The following is a 22,813-nucleotide window of genomic DNA, read 5'->3' as shown; positions in this document are numbered from 1 at the left end:
GGTATATAGAGGTGTGAGAGTCCCTCTGCACTTCATTTATGACTATATTCCACTACCTTAAATAGCCAGGGGGTCAATTTTCAGTTCTTGCAATAAGGCCCATTTCATTTTTGCTACATCGTAGAGCACTGCACTGTCAGCCTTCCTCAGCTGTTTGCTTCCTCTACTGTGAAATCTTCAGCCATTGGTTTGAGACATTGTCAGTAATTTCTTGGCTCCACCCACAGGAGTGTATCAGTCTCACCTTTTTTTAATTGGGTGTCGTGTGTCCTTCCACCACTTCTATAATGCATGGGGACTCCTCCATTGTAATGCATGGGGGACTATTTTGAAATCAGCAAGCAACCCTGTAACACTTGGCAGTAAGTGCTGCAAAAGCATATGAAAAATTGCTACTACAGAAAAAGGTTGCTTTATTGTCAGTAGTAGCCATTATACAGATTATTTGTCTGCACAAGCTCCTCTGCACACAAATAAGTCTTGTGAGTCAAAGCCAAAAGCATGCCATACCAATGTCAAACCTATTGGCTTTGCTATTGCTTTTTGTATTAGAAATGAATCTTGCTGCTACTTTCAAGCCTGCTTGTAGAGGTGGAGATGCCTATGACAAGTGCAAATAAGTATTATAATGTAAAGGGTCCTGAGTTAACGCCACCTTGTAAATACGGCACACAGCACAGCGCCACCAGAGCGTCACAAAAAGTGACGCTCCGGTGGCGCTAGGGCCTTGTAAATCTGGCCTGTAGTTGCTATTGACATTGCCATCGTGCATCTTTAACTTTCTAGTTTAAGTGACCATGAAGACAGAATTTATTTTCTAAAAAAAACTTGAGAGCTTTAGCTTAGTCTACAATCACCAGCTTCTTGCCAAGGAGGTTTATGTTCATGATCAAATTAGGGGTAAGTGTGCTGTTTTAAATAGGTGTGAATAGTAGGCAGTCTGTATTCTCTGGCGTTAGTTCTAGGAAGGGGTTGGAAAGAAAAAACTTATTTCAGTGTTTTCTTTTCTTCACAGGTTATTTTTGTACATAGCGAAGTGTCATCAGCGTACTGATGCACATTTAGGCAAAATTCTGTTCTCTTCATTTATAAGATGTACATAAGGGTTAAAGAGTGTTCAGACCAGAATTGAACCTTGCGGGACCTCGTGCGGTGAAGGTCACAGAGAGGATGAGTGGTTCTCAGCTGTACATGTATTAGACCTACACCAGTTCGGGACAATGCTGCCAATCCCTTCTTTTTTGTAGAGTATTGGGTGGGTGTTGTTGTTTACTATATCATTTTGTGAGGACAACCAGGACTAGGATGAGAGACCACTTCTTTGTCCACGATCTCAAGTGTATAATCCATCACCATTGTTTTGCTGTTGCTTTCTTCTTGCTACAACCTCATACGAAAAAACGAGAGGGGTGTGGGTCCAGGACATTGTTTTTGATTAATTGCATGTTGATAATGTTTTCTATGAAAGGAATTACAGTTACTTGTCTGAAGTTATTTAGCTGTTTCATGTTGGCTGAAGATTTCTGTGCCAAATCTTCAACTACTCTCTTTACAAACAGTGTGAAAACTTTCCTGTTTCACGGGAGCAGGTAATGAGCTGCAGCCATTGGGTTTCTATATGCATTGCTATGGATTTGATTGGAAATGACAATGCAGGACCTTCTTCAGGAGCTTCACAGAAGACCTATCCTATGTTTTGACTTAAGCTACAAAAATAATTATCTTTGTATATATATCTCTAAATAAATACTCTAAATATTAAACAGTTTGCTTGTTTATATTTCTCCCCATTAGGCCAGAAAGGTCTCTATAGTCGTGGCATAAAGTAAAGGTGAAAAAGCCACAGTCAGAGATTTAACATTCAAAACAAAAAATAATTCTGAATACATTTCGGACTGTGAATAGCAATTTGTGTATATCTTTTGGACATGCAATGAGTTGTTGGCCTCTCTCTTTCCAAACATGCTGCTGTGGGATGCACAGGTACACTGTAGCGAACAGTGACACCGGTCTACAATATTTACACAGGATTTGTTTCCATTCAAAGATCGCTGACCAGCAACAGTATATGAGCCATGGACATGCTCAGTGAAGAGGAAGTTCCCTTCATCAAAGGTTGATAGAGAGATGACATAGTCCTGAAGATCCCCGCTGCTTTAATCCATAAGGGTCAAAACAGCCACATAATCTTAAGGGTGTTATCCATGATCTTAAGTCAAACCACAATTCAAATAATGTATATTGACACATTAAGGTGTATATTGTAATGAAATCCTGAGACATTTGTATACATGTACATACTAATGGCTCAGAAAACCACTTTTTTCACAGTATGCTGTTTGCACTATTCTGTATAATATAGCTCTAGGAAGGTACCCTCTTTCTTGACATGATTACCCCCATTTTCTGCCTGTTGTCAGTGTGTCTGACTGTGTTCACTGGGATCCTGCTAACCAGGACCCCAGTGATTATGCTCTATCCCTTCTAATTTGGTAACTTCTGCCATTTTCACCCCGCATTTGGTAAATTGGTGACCCCATGTAAGTCCCTTGTATATGGTACATAGTTACCCAGGACATTGAGGTACCAGGGGATCCCCATGGACTGCAGCATGTATTAGGCCACCCATGGGGGGCCCATGCAAAGTGTTCTGCAGGGTTGCCATTGCAGCCTACGTGAAAAGGTGCATGCACCCTTTTTCACTACAGGTCACTGCACCAGGTAAGTCATCACCAGGTAAGTCATCCCTATGGCATGCCCTCCTAGCCCAGAGGACAGGGTGCAAGTAACTGTGTGTGAGGGCACCCATGTACTAGCAGAGGTGCCCCCACGAACTCCAGTACCACTTCCATGGACTTCGTGAGTGCAGGGACGCCATTTTATGTGTGTACTGGACATAGGTCACTACCTATGTCCAGCTACATAATGGTAACTCCGAACCTAGGCATGTTTGGTATCAAATATGTCAGAATCATGCCTTAATACTGTTGCCTGCATTGGAAGTATGATTCCATGCACTCTGGGGGCTCCATAAAGGATCCCCTGTATTGCTCCTACCAGTCTTCCAGGGTTTTCCAGGCAGCCCAAGCTGCTGCCACCCCTCAGAAAGGATTTCCTTTGGGAGAGGGGGGTAACACCCTCTTCCTTTGGAAATAGGTGTTACATGGCTTGGGAGGAGTAGCCTCCCCAAGCCACTGGTATGCTTTGAAGGGCACATTTGGTGCCCTCCATCCATAAACAATTCTACACCGGTTCAGGGACCTCCAGTCTCCACTCAGGAGCAAAACTGGACATTGGAAAGGTGAGTGACCACTTCCCTGTCCATCACCAGCCCATGGGTGGTGCCCAGAGCTCCCCCAGAGGGTCCCTGGGTTCTGCCATCTTGAATCCAAGGTTGGTAGGGACCTCTGGGAGGATCTGAGTGGCCAGGCCAGGCAGGTAACGTCAGAGACCCTTCCTTATAGGTGGCCACCTGTCTAGGTGACCATTTCCCCTTTCAGGGCTATTTAGGGTCTCTGTCTTGGGTGGGTCCTCAGATTCGGCTTGCAAGATTCCAGCAGGACTCCTCTGCAACCTAACTTTATCTTCTAGCCACTGGAACTGCGACTGGACCCTCCAGGAACCGACAGTCTGCATCCACAGAAGAGAAGACTCTTCCTGCAACATTGTTTACTTGGCTCCTTCCAGATTCTGCAACATCTCCCCTGCTGTGCATCCTCTGAGAGTGGCAAGTCTTCATTGTGCATGAGAAGAAAGAAGGAATCTCTCTTGGAGTGAAGGAGTCACTCCCCTGCATCTGCAAGCACCTTCTTCACCAATGACCAGATGCATGGATCTCCTCTCATCCTGAGCTGCGTGGATCCTGCATCACTGGTGGTGGTCTAGAGTAGTCCTCTTGGTACTCTCTGCCAGCTGCCCAAATTTGGTGGAGGTAAGCCCTTGCCTTCCCATGCAGGACAGTACCCCCATGCACTGGGTCTCTTGAAGCTGCCAAGGCTTGTTTGCATCTCCTCTAAGGGATATTCAGGCTACATGTAGCTCTAGCCCCCAGCGCTCCTTCCTGTGAAGCACAGCCCTGTGTGTGGCTCTCCTACGGCGTGCGAACCTTCTTCAGCTGTGCTGCATGGGCTCTTCTGTGACTCCTTTGTCCCCATCCTGTGGGACTCCTGTGGGTGCTGCCTTTGCTCCTGTGGGCTCTCTGTGTTGCTGAGGGTCCCCTCTGACTCCCCCATCCTGGGTTGAGTTCCCCTGGGCCTTGCTGGTCTCTGGCAGCTCCACTTTTTGCCAACCGTGACATTTGCCTTTGCCAAGGCTTGTTGGTGGAATTCCACACCAACACGCGACTGCAAACCTTCTTCCAGCATAGGACATTATCTGCATCCCTAAGGAACTCTTCACAGTCTCCAGGGCTGCAGTGCTGACATTCTTCACATCACTGTCGACCAACTCCTGCATCCACAGCTGGGTGGGTTGTAGCTCCTACTTCTACTGGACTCTTCTGTGACTTCTGGACTTAGTCCCTTCTTCCACAGGTCTTCCTCTTTGGGAATCCACCGCTGGTTTCTTGCAGTCTTATCTAGGTGTTGCATTTTCTTCTTTTCCGGCCTTTTGGGTCGTTTGCGGTAAAATCCACTACCTTTTCTCCTGGTCGCTTGGGGCACTGTGGTACTTACCTTTGGAGTTTCCTAGTAACCCCAGCTTCCCTCTACACATCCCACTTACCTAGGTGGGGTTCCTGTGTTTGCATTGCATTTTTTTCATATATGGTGTGGGCTCCCCCTAGGGTCATTACTGTCTAACTGCATTTGCACTGTTTTCTATCACTTTCTATGCCTATTTCTGGTAACTAGAGTATATATTTGGTTTGTTACTTACCTCTTATTGAAGGGTTGCCTCTCTAATACTTTTTGGTATTGTGTCACTAAAATAAAGTACCTTTATTTTTGTAACACTGAGTGTTTTTCTTTCATATGTGTGAGAGCTGTGTGACCACAGTGGTATTGCATGAGCTTTCATGTCTCCTAGATAAGCCTTGGCTGCTCATCCACAGCTACCTCTAGAGAGCCTGGCTTCTAGACGCTGCCTACACTACACTAATAGGGGATAACTGGACCTGGTATAAGATTTAAGTACCTTAGGTACCCACCACACCCCAGGCCAGCTTCCTACAGTAGCGTACTATGCTGTTCGAATAATATATTTAATTGGAATTTGAACAGTGACCTTGTGGTGCATTAATTGTTATATTATTTCACCTAGAAATAACAACGTACCCTAGGTGGAAAGAATAGAGGATACGTTTTACCCACAGAACCATTGTCTACGTTTACTCTCTCTTGACAAAGCAACATTGTTTTTCACTATTATGTTTTAAACATCCAGCGGACATGTCTGTAGAAAGACTCTGGGTGCTGCTCAACTGTTGACACACCCCTGCAGCCAGGCAGGAAGTGTAAAAGGGAATTGCAGCTCACTTGAGGCAGTATGACGAGGCATCTTGGAGTGGGTGATCTTGTGTACAGTGCTGCAGCAGAGGGCGTGCACTGTACTAGTCACTACATAGACACAGACCTCAGATGACACCCTACATAATATCCACCTCTCTGAGGCTATAAAGATAGATTTGTTATTATTGGGACAGTAGTAAGATGTTTGTAACAAAAACTCTTGAATAAGAGCCTTTTTTAGATGAATGTGAACTAAATCCTTAATAAACCAAGTTAAGTTGAACATCCAGTTTGTACCCTAGCAAGACCAAATTGTACCATTAATATATGCACTAAATGATGGAAGTTAATGGTTTGCTATGACTCTTGAATGTACCTCATATTGCTTTGTCTCATGACATAATTTCAGAAAAGCATTCATGGATTTAGGTCTGTGACAATCTGGTCACACAGAGGTGGGTTACTTTTACATGTTCAGTTCAAGCAAAATGGTTACTTTGGGCCTGATTACGACTTTGGAGGAGGGTGTTAATCCATCCCAAATGTGATGGATATCCTGCCCACCATATTACGAGTTCCATAGGATATAATGGACTCGTAATACAGCGGGTGGTATATCTGTCACATTTGGGACGGATTAACACCCTCCTCCAAAGTTGTAATCAGGCCCATAGTCTCTGCAGCTACACCATCATAGTTTATCTGCTATTTTATAGAAGAGTTCTGCCATTTTCTTAGTCTAGTGTTTAGTAATGGTTGATTTCAAGGGACAATGGCTGTGTGTTAGTTTGTGTCAGAGCTTTCAATGAATATGGGGGTCATTTCGACCCTGGCGGTACAAGACCGCCAAGGCTAAAATGACGGAAGCACCACCAACAGGCTGGTGGTGCTTCCAGGGTCATTACGACCGCGGCAGAAGCACCGCGGTCGCACCGCCGGGGCCAGCGGTTTTCCGCCACAATGGCCCCGACGGTAGTAATCTGAAAAGGGCAGCGCTGCAGGGGATTACGAGTCCCTCTACTGCCAGCCATTTCCGGGCGGTTTGAACCGCCAGGAAAAGGCTGGAGGTACGGGGAGCGGCGGGGCCCCTGACAGGGCCCCATGCAGCTTTTCACTGTCTGCTATGCAGACAGTGAAAAGCGCAACGGGTGAAACTGCACCCGTAGCACGGGCGCAACACCGGCGGCTCCATTTGGAGCCGGCTCCCATGTTGCGGCCCACATCCCCGCCAGGCCGGCGGGCGGAAACTCTGTTTCCGCCCGCTGGCCCAGCTGGGATGTCATTATGGGGACTGCGGGAGTGTGCCCGCATTGGCGGCCGCATGGCGGTTACAAGCGCCGCCCGCCAATGTTGTAATGAGGCCCTATGTTTGTTCTTGAGGAAGTAAGCCACAGTACATAGACCTATACCTTTTACCAAAAGGGTCAACAGTTGTTACTGCTTGTCCTGTAGTTGTTGGGAGGTATCCCATTGCCAAATTCTTGGCTTCATACATGTTTGGCGTGTGAATGTTCTAGTTTGTCTGACTAACTTATACTTTTCACTCTGTGAGGGACTGTTGTGTGAGGAGTGTGATAGTGTATCTTCACTATATTGCATGAAATGTATCACATGACAAAAATATCACAACCGTTACATGATCAAGGTAAGTAGATGTGGAGTTAAAAATAGTAAACGGGGCAACCACTTTGACTTCATGCATTTATCTCTACAGGTGTCCACACAAACATTGTGGAAGTACTATGGGTGCCAAGTTTGCACCCATGTCTGCAAATCTTCTAATAGGGTACTTAGAAAGAAAGTGAACTTGGGATGAAAAAACACAAAGGACTATTTGCCCCAAATCATCTTTTGGTAGTGCTATCTGATGATATTCTTGTGATCTGGAAAGCAACAAGAAACTTCTGAGTATAAATCTCTACTTAACAGCAATGCCTACAATATAAAACTAATGAGCCACATCTGACCATATTGCCTCGCAACACATTTATTTTTATGTCAGAAATGGTACATTTAAATCCAAAAGATAAAGAAAACACTCAGCAGCCAATGCCATTTTAAATGCCTCAAGTTGCTGTACCTAACAGAAATCAAAAGCACCCATAAAATGAATTACTGTTATTCAAGGAACACTGTAGTGAGGGACAGCAGAAACAATACAAAGACTCAAAATCAGGGTGCCATAATGTTAGGAAATTTCCTTTTTGGCACAGGCTCCAGTATTTGCTTATTGGGTGTCAGGCGTCCTTCTTGTCTTTCCTGTTTAGAGTCTTGCCTTACTGCCAAATTGCGATTTTGATGGGGGTCAGCTGAGTCTCATCGCTGCATGTCTGCTTTTCTCTCTTCTTTCAAAATCTTCCAGTTGCATTCGGGGAGGTTCTTTATTATGATAAAGCGTTGTTGGGAAGAACACTAAGTTTATATGCCTATTTAGCAGTCATGATAAAGGAACTTGATTCAGTAACACACTGGCACACAGCTGGACTACACAATTTAGGTGACCTGTATCAAGATGGTTCTCTCCTCTCCATAGAGGATTTGCTGATTGGTTCCAACCTTCCACCTTTCCAATTTCTACTACATGCTTTTTTCCTCAGAACACTGTGCCAATCCCAGGGGGAGATACAACAGGACCCTTCCCAACACCTAGTTATCCAATATTTGCATGTCCTGACCAGGGGAGGACACCAGATCTGGTGGCTAGCAGGCGCAATGTGCACACACAAAGCAGCAGGACTTACCAAATTGGGAGGGGGTTGAGAATCTGGTCTTGGTCATGCATGCACTGATGGTGAGTGGCTGCCAATCCTGGCTTACCTCCTGCTGGTGTTTTGGAACTCCCGCTTTAAATTGATTAAATTTTACATACTGCACTGTGCCTACCTCACTCCTCATAACATTAACTGTTATTTTAAATGCAATGATGCTGTGTTGCCCCACTGTCACTTACAAGACGCTGAATTGTTGCATATGCTGCGGTCCTGCCTGTCACTCACACATTAGTGGACCGACATAACCACACATTACTGCATGGGATCTGTCTTGACTTACACTTGGGAAACATGCATTTAGGGCTTCACTGTCGGGTCAAAAAGCATAAAGCAGCAACACAATTTGCAGACCATGCCCTCCTACTAGCAAAAAGACTTACTACCCGTAGGTGGAAGGCACCCAACCCCCCAGAGACCTCCACGTGGGTTCTTTCTATGCTGGCTGTTTAACAATTCATTTGCCTCTCTTTTTTTCTTTATTTACTAACTGCATTGGTTTTACTGCATATCTCCTGTATTTCATAATCTTGACATTTTGCCTTTTAGCACGCCCCATTTCCTCAGACTGTGGGCTATTGTCTGTTGTTTTCATTGCTGTTACCTTTTATTGGGGTTCCACTTAAAACCTGTGTGTAGGTATTGGTACTGTACAGTTAATACCGGTATACACTGTTGTTCTTCTTCAACCACTCTTCAGAATTGTCACTTTTTCTGTACAAATTTCCGTATTATGATGCTTGTTCTGATTTTTTTCATTTTTTTTTTTAATCATCTTTGTATGCAAACAAAACTAATGTCAATAAAAATAATTTCAAAGAAGGGAACTTGCTTCAGGTCCTGTTTGTAGTTTCAGTGCTCTATGCCAGGTTCTTATTTGGGAACCTTTTTTAGTGTACAATTTCTGATATATCTTCCCAAACTTGCTTGTGTCTCATTTCATGATCCTGGTTAACTAATTCAAAACAGTCGCTAAAAGGAGACTGGAATCCCTATCTGGTGTTTTGCAACATTGGTTTCTATTTGTTGGTCGCTCCTGGAGGGTCCTGAACCCTGAATCTCCAGTTTTTCTGCCTGCCGTTGTTCTCCTTGACAAGTTTGCAACTTTATAAGAGGCTTTTTTCTGATTCTTATTTTTCCCCTTTTGAAGTTCGGAAGATTTCTTAAAGCTACTTTTGCTTTCCTCCGTCAGTCATAGTACTGAAGGCAAGATAGTAGGTGAATTCGGTGTGCCACATATACTATTCGAGACACATTCTTACGTGTCACCATTAAAACTACTCATTTGACACCTAATACCTTTGATAATGTTATTTTCTCAACAAATAAAGGTCTGTGAATAAATGCATAAAAGCTTCAGATACATGATTTAACAATGTAACAATTGGGATTTCCATTGTTGTTCATCTAGCTTATATGTGGAAATGTGTCCATTCGGAATCCTTGATGTTTAATGAGCCTTTATTAAGTTTCAATTATGTTGTGCTTATATTGTAGATTTTTACCAACCCAACGAATACTTAAGGATGAAAAAGGTTGAGTACTTTAAAGCTACAGCAGAGTCCAAACTCACTCAATATTACAGAACACATATAAACTCAATGTATGAAGGAGTGTGACTGACCACCAACCAAGCTGGCACTCTATTCCCTAGGTCTGACAGCCGTTCGTTAGTCAGCATCCCTTCAGTCATCCTGGATGAGCTTTGTATCAATAAACACAGTGAGACAATGTCTACTGTTGAACCGCTGGTGAGAATCCTGCAGCGGGTGTGCTGCATTACTGCCTACTACAGTGGGATTTGGCACCTGGCTTTGTGTGACTTTGGGTCCATCAGTGAGCCTAAGGCCGCACCAGCTGCACCTGTGTCCTGAAGCCAGCCAGGCCTTGGCCAGTGCCCCACGGTCGGACTTCATGGGAAAGAGGTTGTTGCACTTAACTGGCTTGGACATATATAGGGCTTGCAGTAATGATACAGTAGTGAAGGTGGTCATTTTCAGAACCAGCTTGCTGAGCTAACATAGAAACCAGCATCAGTGATGTGAGTTGGAGCCAAGTCATGTTTTTAAGGTGGTGCCCCACTACTGCTTTAGAGAGTCTCTGATTTATGGATTGGGGTGGCGTAGGTCCCCTAATATGGATGCTTCTAATATCTATGCCGCTCCAAGATGCAAGTCTGGGCAGTTGCCGGGAGGACCTCTGATTTCACTACAACGGACTTCCTCTGTTCGTAAGTAGCACAGTACTGCTACTCAGGCTCCTCCTAACCGCAGACACAGGGACTGACTATTAAATGTACATTCTGCAGCACCCATAGAAAGAGGGAAATGCCTCTAATGACTGTTTTGTGCAGAAAGCCCCCCCCCCCTTCTCTACGAAAGCAATCCTGAATGCAAAGGTGCTTGCTAGGCAGCCAAAACGGCACCAGTGTAGAGGGAAAGGACAGGAATGTGCCGTATTGGATAAATCCAGCACATTCCTGCCCTTTCCCTGTAATGCAGGGCAGAGCAGCTAGGTGACTTGCTGCATTGCCCTGCGACACAAAGCCAATGAATCTTGGCCTAAGTGCTTTGCACATGTGGTTCTGAAAATCATGGATGACTATGTCTGCTACAAAAATATTAATTTTCGGTGCTTCAATATGCGGGGACTGAATATTTTAAAAAAAGCACTTCTTGTACTTATGTTACCCGCATCACTAAACAGGCACCGAATCAATACATCTTTGCTACAGGAAATCCATCTGCACCCTGTACAGTCCAATATTTGTCTCTAAATTAGGCGGATACAAGTACTTTGCATCAAGTAGTTCGTATTCTAGAGGGATAGGACACTTATCAGGCACTGTGTAGACCTTAAGCCACAACCAACGCATATACATTTTAATGGTAGGATACTAATGGCGCAAGCATGATCTATGATGACCCAAACACATTTGAATGTGTACGATCCAAACTTCAATTCCTCTTCTTTATTGATGGCCTATTAGAGTTATGAAGCAAATATAATGTCTCAAACATACTGTGGGACAGGAATTTTAATTTAGCTTTGAAGCTGTTTCTGCACAGATCATCGCTACACGCTTCCCATTGCCTTGGTACTGTGAAGATGCTACTCCACATGATGAAGATGCTAGACACAGTTGCTGTACTTCACGCACACGGAGGCAATGGAGGACCTACCCTTACTATTGATGAGTGCATGACTCTTTTTCACGTAGATTACTGGTCACCATCTGCTTGTGATTCCCCTGAAGCCAGAAACATAATTTTATCTACTCTTGAAGACCATTCTCAAAGGGTGCTGGAGATGCAGATCCCCACTCGTATAAAACATTGTTTTTTTTTTTTTAATTTTACTTTATTTAGTTTTTTGTTATTGAGTAACATAAAGACAATGGAGCTCAGAATCTGAAAATAAATGGTATCATAACGTGCAAGGATACTTACAGTTTCTCCATACATAGAGTTCTGAATTGTAAGGAAACCAGAAACAGAATATACTAGAGGTGGGGGTCTGCCCCTAGTCATTCCCCAAAACAGGGTGCCTAAAACAAATGCGCTTTTGCATCACAGTAAAGTTTCAACTGCACCAACTCCATTGTGCTAAACGGTTAGCCCCCACCCCCTGAAAATCAGCAGTGATTTTTCTTGTTTGAAGTCCTAAACAGAATTGGCCTAGGGAAGTAGTTACCTTTTTAATTAGGCTTCTATGGAAAACCAGTTGGTACGGTACTAATCAATATTTGAACGTCTCGTCCCCTCTTATCAAGCAGGGGCACTAGAAAAGGAATGTCCACGACACTTGCTTTCGAACCACTAGTCTGTCATCTACAAAACCATCAACTGCACAGATAGCTGGTATTTCGTACCAGGAAATAAATGATGAGTGTAATTACATGCTGATGACATTCTGTTAATTATTAAAAAGCCTGAAATCAACCCTTACCCTGTTACTAAAGAAATTATTAGATGTTAGAAATGGTGGGTTTGCTGGTATTCATAGTACCTAGTGCAAACCTTGCAAACCTGATGAACACACTTGAAACCTGGCTGTACACTAGGTTCAAATTAATTTCCTGCTTCACTGTTGTAATGATCTGGTCAAAGTTTAGGAATTCACAGGTACAAGGATGTATTCATTGCTTATTACTGTGGGTCCAACCATCAATACTTTGCTCTTGCAAGTGGAATGATGGATAATACTCTCACTCTTGAGTGTGGGGGGATCGCTGTTATAAAGACAGTAGTCTTGATTAAATATCGTTATCTATTCAGCATTATTCCCGTCTCTTTTAATAACGTGTTCGTTTTGATATTACGTTCACTGCCCTCAAGGCAAGTTTGTGCGAAGACAAAGCCTACAATAAGTTGCAGCATTCTAGCACTTGCTTCTGACCAACAGGTGTTGCATTCCTGGGTTTAGAACAGTCACTAGCAATGGCAATAGGTCTGGCTTTAAAGGATTGTTGTATGGTAATATGACGCATTACAAGAAAGTAGCATGGGAATGATTATGTATTTGTGTGGAAGCACCAAAATGTAGAATAATATTGGTGTAGGTTAAAAGGTCAGGCAACAGTTGCAATGTCAAGACAGACCTAAAAATCCATGTGGTAAATCATTGCCCTCCTCCCAACTGTGATGCTGTCAGAGAAAGACAAACACCATAAATTATCTATTAATCTTAAGGCACTTTAATAGCATTACAATGCCATGTGTGTACCACTGAAAGTTCAGGCTCTGGCAACTGGATAAATAAACAAAATGATCACAGCTGCATGGGGGGAGCAAGCATGTTTTTGTGGAAGCACACAACTTCTGCCCTATCAAAACATGTACTCCTAGCTTTCAACATGTGATACTCACATAATTGTTTGACAACAGTCAGTGGTGTAATGAAACTAGAGGGGGCCCCCCTGCGAAGACCCTGGACTGGCCCTCTCCCCCTTGGACCCAGTCAGGGGCCTGCCACCCATGAATAGTGTACTGGCTCCATCCGATCTCTTATATGCCACAGTGGGCAGTGGAAAAAGGCAAGTGGAATCAGGGAGAGCAAAGTGGAGTGGCTCAGATCCACTTTAATAAGCTTAGCGACTTGGTGTGGATTCACTGTCTAAGTTTTCAATACCGATTTTAGCTGGTTCGTATTCAAATGTCATTGCCATGTTTCTCTTCAGACACAAACTTTGTGCAAACTTTGTGCAAAGTGATGGCTCACAGGAGGTAGCAATGGGTGAATTCCAAAATAATTGTCTACTGAAGTGTGAGATCTCAGCACCTGGCTAGCATGACCTTCTTCAAGTAGCAATCACAGACAGACAAAAGGGCAGCCACTGTTTAGAATCTTCCTTACCTTGATCAACTAAAATGGCAATTCAGCCACTCTACCCTTGCCCTTCCTGGGTGGAGGTGCTAACAACCCCTCCCCCAGGAATGTGCACTGCCCTGCTGGTGAGCTTCAAAGGGCTTACCGCCCTTGAAAGTGACCCCCATGGCTGCTGTCAGCAGCAGATAGCCTCTCCCTTTGCAGACCTCCGCTTTTGAAGGGAGCAAAGACAGGAAACCACACTAAGGTGTTGCATGTGAGGTGGACACTCCATTTCATTTTCCTCCATCTTAGATGGAAGGAGAATAGCCAATCAGGGTTAGTAAAGTGACCCTTCCCACAGGAAGAGGTCATTATAGTGGGCGTAGCCACCCAAAGGTAAGTCTCCCATTGGATACTAAAAGGTTCCCCCTAAAACACCCACTAAACACAGTATTTAGTGGGCATCCCTAGACCAACAAAACTGATTCGAAGGACACAAAGAAGACCAGCACAAAGAAGAACCAAGGCACAAGAACTGAGGACCTGCTGCATCAAGAAAAAGCGGCAAAGCCTGCTTGCTGCACACAGGACCTGACATACGCTGCTGCGGAGAAGCTGGTCATTGGACTGACCTCAAGAAACCCAGAAGACCTCCAGGCTTCACCAATCGCCCAAGAACTCCCTCCAGAGTGGAGGTTCTACTCTGCAACAACCCAAGAACCAGCAACCTAGTGAGGGTCACTTCACTGACTGGCCGATGTCTCCCGAACTGGAAGTTGCAGCCAGACCTGACAACACACTGACAACGATGAGGACAAACCCTCCTAGTGTTCCAAGTTTGGTGGTACTGCACCCTCCAATGATCGTACCGTACCAATACCCTGGGTACTGGTCAGCTATCATTGGACACCAGGAAAATCAGCTCACCTGGAGCTGAAAAAGGACCAGGAGGAAGCCCTAGTCAAGAGACTTTAGGAACACCCCAGACCTCCCACCAGAGGGCCCCTGTTGTCCTGTAAGTGACGTTCAAAAAGACCTACCTCCAGATTCAAAGAGCATCTTTGCGCACAGCCTCTGGCTCACAGATTCGCTCTGCACCCAGCCGCCCTGTGCCCTGCAATAAAGAACCAACTGTTCTCCAAGAGTCCCTCACCCCTTATGACCTCAACACTCCAAGGGGACCCCAAGGAACCACCTTTAACTTGACCAGAGCAGACCTTTTCCAAGTGGTCCCCCTCAGTGGCCCTGCACCAGTTCCAAGAGACTTTCCAACGTTGCTCCTGCCGGAACTGGGAGCCACCCGAACTTCTCCAGCTGGCACAGAGTGCCCACCAATGACCTCAACCAACCTGCAGAAGAGGAACTTGGTAAAACAACTGTGTGATTTTATATTAATTTTTTAAGGTGTCTACCTATTGATTCCTATGGGGCGTAATTACGCACAGAAAGTCTGCATTTATTAAAACTTTACAAATCCATATCTTCAAAAGTGCTTAATCAATTTTGATAATCTTGGTCTTGAAATTTATATAAAAATCAGAAGTATTTTTATAAGTTGGTCTCGAGTTGTTCTTTTGAACGTGTGAGTTGCATAATTGATACTGTGAGTACAACAAATGCTTTGCACTTCTCCAAGATTGGCCTAACTGCTCAATCAAACTACCTAATAAATTAGAGCATTAGGTGATCTAGTTTTTACCTCTGAAAACCAACGTGTGGTTGCCTTGACCCCTTGCACAGTGGGTGTAGTTTTGCACAATACATGGAGGGCCAGCCTCCTACAAGGGGAGCCCACACTTAACTGGTGTGTTACAAGAGTACAGCTGAGTCCTGAGGAGCCTTTTGGCGCTACTGACAAATAGTAGATATTGGGCCTCATTTACAAGGCCTTGGCATAGGGCCCCACAGCAAGTGCCTTGCTGCGCCACCCTGCGCCACAGGGAAAGGGCAGAAATGTGCAGTATCTACAAGACCGGTGCAAGGGTGCCTACCTTGCAGGGATGATTGTTTTTGTGCACGAAGGGACACCTTCCTGCACAAACACAACCACAAGAGGTGTTTTACTATTTCTATGTGTGCTGCAGAATGCAGGACACATAGAAAGAAGAAAAGATGGGGAGAAATATATTTCTACCCATTTCATAATTCTTACGTCACCTCTTAGGTGGTGTAGTTGAATCTGATGCATTCCAGACCTGTAAATCTGGGAATGCGTCAGATTCCTTCTGGTTCCATAGGTGTTGAGTGGGAACACCTCAAGCAACACGTATGAAACGCCCCTTTCATGCAGTGTTATGCGTGAAAGGGGTCGATATTTACAAGGCCATGAAAAGCCGCGCAAGGTGGCTTGGCGTGGCCATGTAGATATGGGCTGGCACACTGTGCCACCAGAGTGTAAAAAAAAATTATGCTCTGTGGCGCATTGTGCCGCTAGGACCTGTAAATGAGGCCCATTGTTTCCCTTCTCAGTGCCACTCATTTCACTGACTCTGAATGCATAAAAGGCTGAGTGGAACACAAGGATCACAATCTGTGACCACAGGGTCAAGCACGGATCGCTAGAGTGAATAAATTAGTCCACTACAGTGGCGGTATACTGGGGCAGATTTAAGAAAAGTGGCGCTGCAGCCAGTGCTGCGCCACATTCCTTTTCGCCCCTTAGTGCTCCACTACTGCCACCACGTGTGCGCCAAATTTAAAATACGGTGCACCACGGTGCAGGGTAGGGGGCAATTGTGTCCGAATTTCTGACGCTATTGATGTATTGTTCAGGGTTAGAACCAAAATTGTGGCGCTAACCCTCAACAGTACATAGGCAACCATTGTAACCAACGGTGTGCCCCCTTTTAACGCCTTTTGCTCTGAGCAGGCATAAAAAATGTCTCAAAAAATGACGCAAAGAAATCTTTTAGATTTCTTTGTGCCATTTTTTTGCCCCCCCCAAAGGGGGAATGCCCCCCCTTTGTATACATTATGTCCAGCACAGGCATAATGTGGTGCAAGGGCTTACAAAGTGGCGCATTGCATGCACTGCACCACTTTGTAAATCTGGCATTGATTTTTGCCTCGTTGGGCCACATTAGCATTAATAAATGCTGCTAATGTGGTGCAAGGAAGCGCTAGGTCCTCTTAAATCTCCACCTATCTGTTTCTGTGAGTTGAGCTTCTAATTCATAAAAGAGTTCTGTTTCAGGTTGAGTTATTTCAAAATGAGTATATTTTATAATATAATCCAGGTTAAATAGGTGTTCAATCCTTTGGATTAGGCATATCATTATATCAGACTTTTAAAAGTATTTTTAGCACAGCCCATAGTTTTGAGATTACACCTGACGTTGAAAAGGCCAGGAGATGTGGTACAAGGCAGCTGCATGACGCAAGGAGAAGGGCAAGCGCATTGTTCATGAAAACACAAACAACAGCTTTACCTTCACGAGCGTCGATTGTGGTGTGGCCTCACATGCTCAAGAGCACATTTCCCCTGTTGTAGGGTATTGGGGGCGTGAGAGAAAACAGCTGACAGCACGCTCCTGTGGCACAGAGTAATCAAAGGGACCTGAGACATTTAAGTCTCGCTAGGAATCTCTTTTTGGGGGGGGGGGGGGGCATTTTGAATTGGTCAAATATAAGAAAGAAGTGCTTGACAACAGGTAGTGGCACTACCAAACATTTTTGGAACTAAGGAACATTTTAGCGCTAATCCAGAACAATACATAGGGGCCCATTATAACCAATGGTGTGCCCACTTTTAAAGTCTGCTCTGAGCAGGTGTTAAAAATGCTGCAAAAAATCGAAAAGATTTTTTTGCGCTATTTTCTCAGCCCCCCTAATGGTGGAATGCTCCCACTGCATACATTATGCCGGACACAGGCATAATGTGGCAAAAAGGAGTTACAAAATGGTGCAAATCATGCATTGCACCACTTTATAAATCTGGCAAGGCAATTTTGCCCTTCTTGTGCCACAATAGCATTAAAAAAAGTGAAGGTAATGTGGCGCAAGGAGGGGCTAGGCCCTCCTAAATTTGCGCTTATGTGTTTCTATGAGTTCTATGAGTGTTTCTGGGCCTTAGATAGGACAGATACGATTGTTTAAGCAGGGGGAATGGTGAAAGCTACAGGGGAGCTATTGAACACTATTTAAAAAAAGGTAACCTATGGTTTGTTATTGGAAAGATAGTGTGGTAAGAAGTTAACCCCTTAGCTGCTGCCCCTCCCCCCCAGTGCTGAGCCCTTTTTTGGCTATTTGGGGTAGTTCGCTTCTAGGTCTTCATAACTTTTTGTCTACATAAGCTACCCACGCCAACATTGCGTCCTTTTATACCAACAACCTAGGGATTCTGGAAGAGACCAAGAAATTAGCCAAAATACAGCTGAAATTTCGTTTTTGTTCAGAAAAATGGGAAACAAGGGCTGCAGAAGAAAGCATGTGTTTTTTTTTCCCTGAAAATGGCATCAACAAAGGCTTTGCGATGCTAAAATCACCAACTTCTCAGCTTTCAGGAACAGGCAGACTTGAATCAGAAAACTGCTTATTTCAAACACAATTTGGGCATTTTACTGGGACAAGCCCCATTTAAAAAAAAATGTGTTTTTAGTCTCCTTCCAGTTAGTGACAGAAATGGGTGTGAAACCAGTGCTGGATCCGGGACAGCTACACATTTCTGAAAAGTAGACACCATTCTTAATTCAGCAAGGGGTCATTTTTGTGGATCCTACAAGGTTTTCCTACAGAAAATAACAGCTGAAATAAAATAAATATTGAAATTCAGGTGAAAAAAACAGGTATTTCTCTCCGCGTTTTACTCTGTAACTTTTTCCTGTGATGTCAGGTTTTCAAAAGTAATACCCCGCTACGTCTGCAGGAATATTCTGGTTGCGGGGATATATAGGGCTTGTGGGTTCATCAAGAAACATAGGTACCCAGAGCCAATAAATGAGCTGTACCTTGCAATAGGCTTTCATTGTACACAGGTATGCGGCAATTTATTTATTGAAATATAAAGAGTGAAAAATAGGTATCAAGGAAAAGCAGTGGTCATTTGCACATCTCTGAATTCGGGGCTCCCCGTACTAGCATGTGAATGAAAGGGCATTTCTCAAATACACTTCTCTATTACACACTGTCTTACATTTGGATGGAGAAAATGTAGAGAAAGACAATGGGCAATAACACTTGTTCTTCTATTCTGTGTTCCCCCATGTCTCCCAATAAAAATGGTGTCTCACTTGTGGGGGTAGGTCTAGTGCCCGCAACAGGAAATGCCCCAAAACAGAAGTGGACACATCACATTTTCCTAAAGAAAACTGAGCTGTTTTTTTGCAAAGTACCTAGCTGTGGATTTTTGCCTCTAGCTCAGCTACCACCTAGGGAAACCTAGCAAACCTATACATTTATGGAAAGTAGACACCTAGGGGAAACCAGAATGGGGTGACTTGTGGGGCTCTCACCAGGTTCTATTACCCAGAATCCTGTGCAAGCTTTAAACTTTTGCAAAAAAAACATGTTTTCCTCATATTTTGGTGATGGAAAGTTCTGGAATCTAAGAGGAGCCACAAATTTCCCTCCACCCAGCATTCCCCCAAGTCTCCCGATATAAATGGTACCTCACTTGTGTGGGTAGGCCTAGTGCCCGCGACTGTAAGTGCCCCAAAACACAACGTGGACACATCACATTTTCCCAATGAAAACTGAGCTCTTTTTTGCAAAGTGCCTACCTGTGGATTTTGGCCTCTAACTCAGCTGGCACGTAGGGAAACCTAGCAAACCTATACATTTCTGAAATTTAGACACCTAGGGGAATTCAGAATGGGGTGACTTGTGGGGCTCTCATCAGGTTCTGTTACCCAGAATCCTTTGCAAACCTCAACATTTGGCAACAAAAAAAACACTTTTCCTCATATTTCGGTGATGTAAAGTTCTGGAATCTGAGGGGAGCCACAAACTTCCTTCTACCCAGCATTCCCCCAGGTCTCCTGATAAAAATGGTACCTCACTTGTGTGGGTAGGCTAGTGCCCGTGACAGGAATGGATCACACAAGGGTCAATGGAGGTCCTTGCATGAGAGCTACTGTTAACCCTGGAGTGATCCATTCCTGGCACAGGCACTAGGCACAGGCACGCAAGTGGGGTTGTGTTTTTATCATGACAAGTGGAGAAACACTGGGTGGTAGGAATTGTGTGGATCCCTGCACATTCCTATAGTTTCTGTGATGAAAAAGCAAGGTAAAATAGTGTTTTAATCAACGTTTCACTTTTGCAGGGTATTCTAGGCAGGAAAACTTTGTGAAATCCAAACACGCCACACTTCCGTGGACTGCCTCGCGTGTCTAGTTTTCAGAAATGTCTGGGTTTGGTAGGTTTCCCTATATGGCCGCCGAGCCCAGGACCAAATACTCAGGTGACTGTCTTACAAAACTAGGCTGTTTTGTGGCAGATAATTTTGATGTCTCCACAATCCGTTTTGAGCTCTTCCCTGTCGGGGTCACTTGCCCACCCACACAAGTGAGGCAACGTTTTTCTCTGGAGACTTAGTGGAACGCTTAGTGGTAGAAAATGTGTGGCTGCATGCAGATTCCAGGACTTCCCCTCACTGAAGTCACTGAAGGCAAATGTGTTTTTCAGCAAAGTTTGTGATTTCAAGGGGATTTTGGGGAAAGGTGATAGCCATGAAAGTCCTGCACTCTTGGACTTCCCTGGTACTAGTATGTTAATGTTAATCCACCACTCACACTGGTTGGTTTTAGTACCTGCAGAAATTATGGTTTCAAAGCATGAATACATATCAAAGTATCTGACTACTGAAAACAAGCCTTCTAAAGGTGGGCCATAAAGCTGCGTCCAGGCATCAACCTATTTATGGTCCATTTACACACCATTCACGCAGAGCAAACAACCCTTTCATCCCGCCGGCCACAGGCCCAATCCAACCAATCACTGCATTCACATTGACTTACTCTGCCAGACAAGGGCCCATCACATTCATACGCCACAGGACGGAATACGTTTGACTACATTTTACCACCTGTCAAGTAACTGCCTCCTTCTTCCTCAACATTACCGAATGCATGTGTAACAAACCTTTACTAATGACTCCTATGACAGCCACCCAAGGCTCAGGAAGATATGTTTTTCATGCGCCTTTAGTGCACTCACTGTGCTAAATTCAACTCCTTCCAGTTTGTGGATGCAAGTTGGGGATGTCCGAGTATGCTGTGCGAAGCGATTCCTCGAACTGAGCAAGCATATCTACCTTTGAAACTAAGGCAGACATGCTGGGGAATTTTCGCAATTTTCCCTAAAGAGAAGGTCATAGGCAATGAAAAAGGGTAGTGTTTGGCACACAGGGGAGTCTCTGAGAATGTAGCATATGTCCCAGCCAACATGATGTGCAGTGCTGTGACTGTAATGCACTCATCATACATCAAATTGAACATCTACTAAGTTCTGATGGAGGATGAACATGAAAAGCAGGCCAAACACTGACCCATACGTGTCATTGTCTTTCAGTGCTGGGATGGCACCAATGGGTGTGCACCCATAGGTGTAGATGATGTACATCTCTACTACCTTTACTGTCTGCCTTCTATCTGTTTAAAATCCCTGTGAAGGCACACCTACCATAAGCTTTCCTTACCCATTCATGTCTGTCCTCATTAGAGTCCTGACTAATCCTGTATAATTGGCAGGTAACACCTATACTAGTTTGTGGATGCAAGTTGGGTGTGTCGAGTATGCCTTGAGAGGCCTATGCCTTTAACTGAGCAAGCATATCTTCTGTTGAAACTAAGGCAGACATGCTGGTGAAGAAATCCTAAGGTCTCTACAGTAAAAAGTCAAATATCTTGTGGGACTCATTCACCAACACTTCTACTTTTGCTTTGAAAGTGAAGCTACAAATTGAGTTTGCACACTGTCACACAAGTAGAAATGTTGGAGAATTTGTCCGACAGGACATTTGTTTGACTTATTACACTTACTCTGGTTCTCGTTGGCAATCCTGGTGGTCTTGTGTATTATACATAGGTTCCCTAAAAAGAACTTAAAAATTCAGACATGCCTTTAACATTTTGCCACACAGGGTACTCTGTGACAATGTGGCATATGTTCTGTCCACTACTATGTGCAGTATGGGGACTATAATGCACGTTAATTGAACACAACACCTGGGTAAACAGTTTCTTGTACCAAGTGCGAGTTTTACGACACGCATTGTATGGTTGAAGAACCTGGTCGTTCTTGTCCACGCCGCCCATGTACTTATTGTAATCAAGTACACAGATGGGCTTGTGGACTTTGGCCATCTGACCCCAAACCGTGATGGGGAAGTGCTCTCATCATGAATTATAGTGAGCACGTATTCATCACCCCTATCCAAGAACTTAACTGCGAGCAGTTCGTTGGAACGCAACGCAGTACTCTGGGATTTCTGGAGCTTCTTGCAAACAAGCTCCTGTGGGAATCCTTTGTGGTTACATCGAACTGTACTGCAGGCCATAGTGACAGCTTTGTAGAGTTCACTGAACAGCTCTACTCATGTATAGAAATTGTCCACATAAAGGTTTTAACCTTTGTGAAGGAGTGGCTGGACAAGTTCCCATACAATCCTACCTCTGACTCCTAACGCAGGAGGGCAACCTACGGGGTTTAGGGTAGAGTCCTTCCCTGTATACACTCTTAAGCTGTATACATAGCCAGAAGAGCTCTCACATAGCATGTACAGCTTTATGCCATAGCGAGCTCTTTTGCTCACAATGTACTGTCTTAACAGCAGCCGTCCTTTGTACAGCCTCAAGAACTTATCGACTGCTATATTCTTTCCAGGAGTATAGATCTCTGGAAACCAGGCAGATAAATGTTCCATGACAGGCCGAATTTTGAACAACCACTCATGGTCTGGATGGTCCCGGGGTAATGCAGCAGAATTGTCATTGAAATGCAGCATGTGCTGCAGTAGCAAAAAATTATCTCTGCTCATGTATGGTGCGAAGATGGGGGTTACCCAAACTGTGTGAGTCATCCGGTAGGACTGCAAGGTGGGTTTCTGCACTAACCCCATTTTGAGCGTAAGGCCTAAAAATATCTTCAGCTCCGCCAGCGAAGTGGGAGTCCACTGGCATGACCTAGAACGGGGCCCTAGAGTGCCTCCATGCTCCCTCAGAAATTGGTCTGCACGCAAATTTGTTTGCTGCACAATTTCCTGAAGGAAGTCAACATCCAAAAAGAGATGGACATTGTCAACTGGCAAAAAGTTGGCTGTGTCGACTTTACATCCAGCATCACCAATAA

This window comes from Pleurodeles waltl, chromosome 4_2 (assembly GCF_031143425.1).
Source record: "Pleurodeles waltl isolate 20211129_DDA chromosome 4_2, aPleWal1.hap1.20221129, whole genome shotgun sequence".
NCBI lineage: Eukaryota > Metazoa > Chordata > Amphibia > Caudata > Salamandridae > Pleurodeles > Pleurodeles waltl.
The sequence above is the reverse complement of the archived record's forward strand: the minus strand, read 5'-3'. Positions refer to the sequence as shown.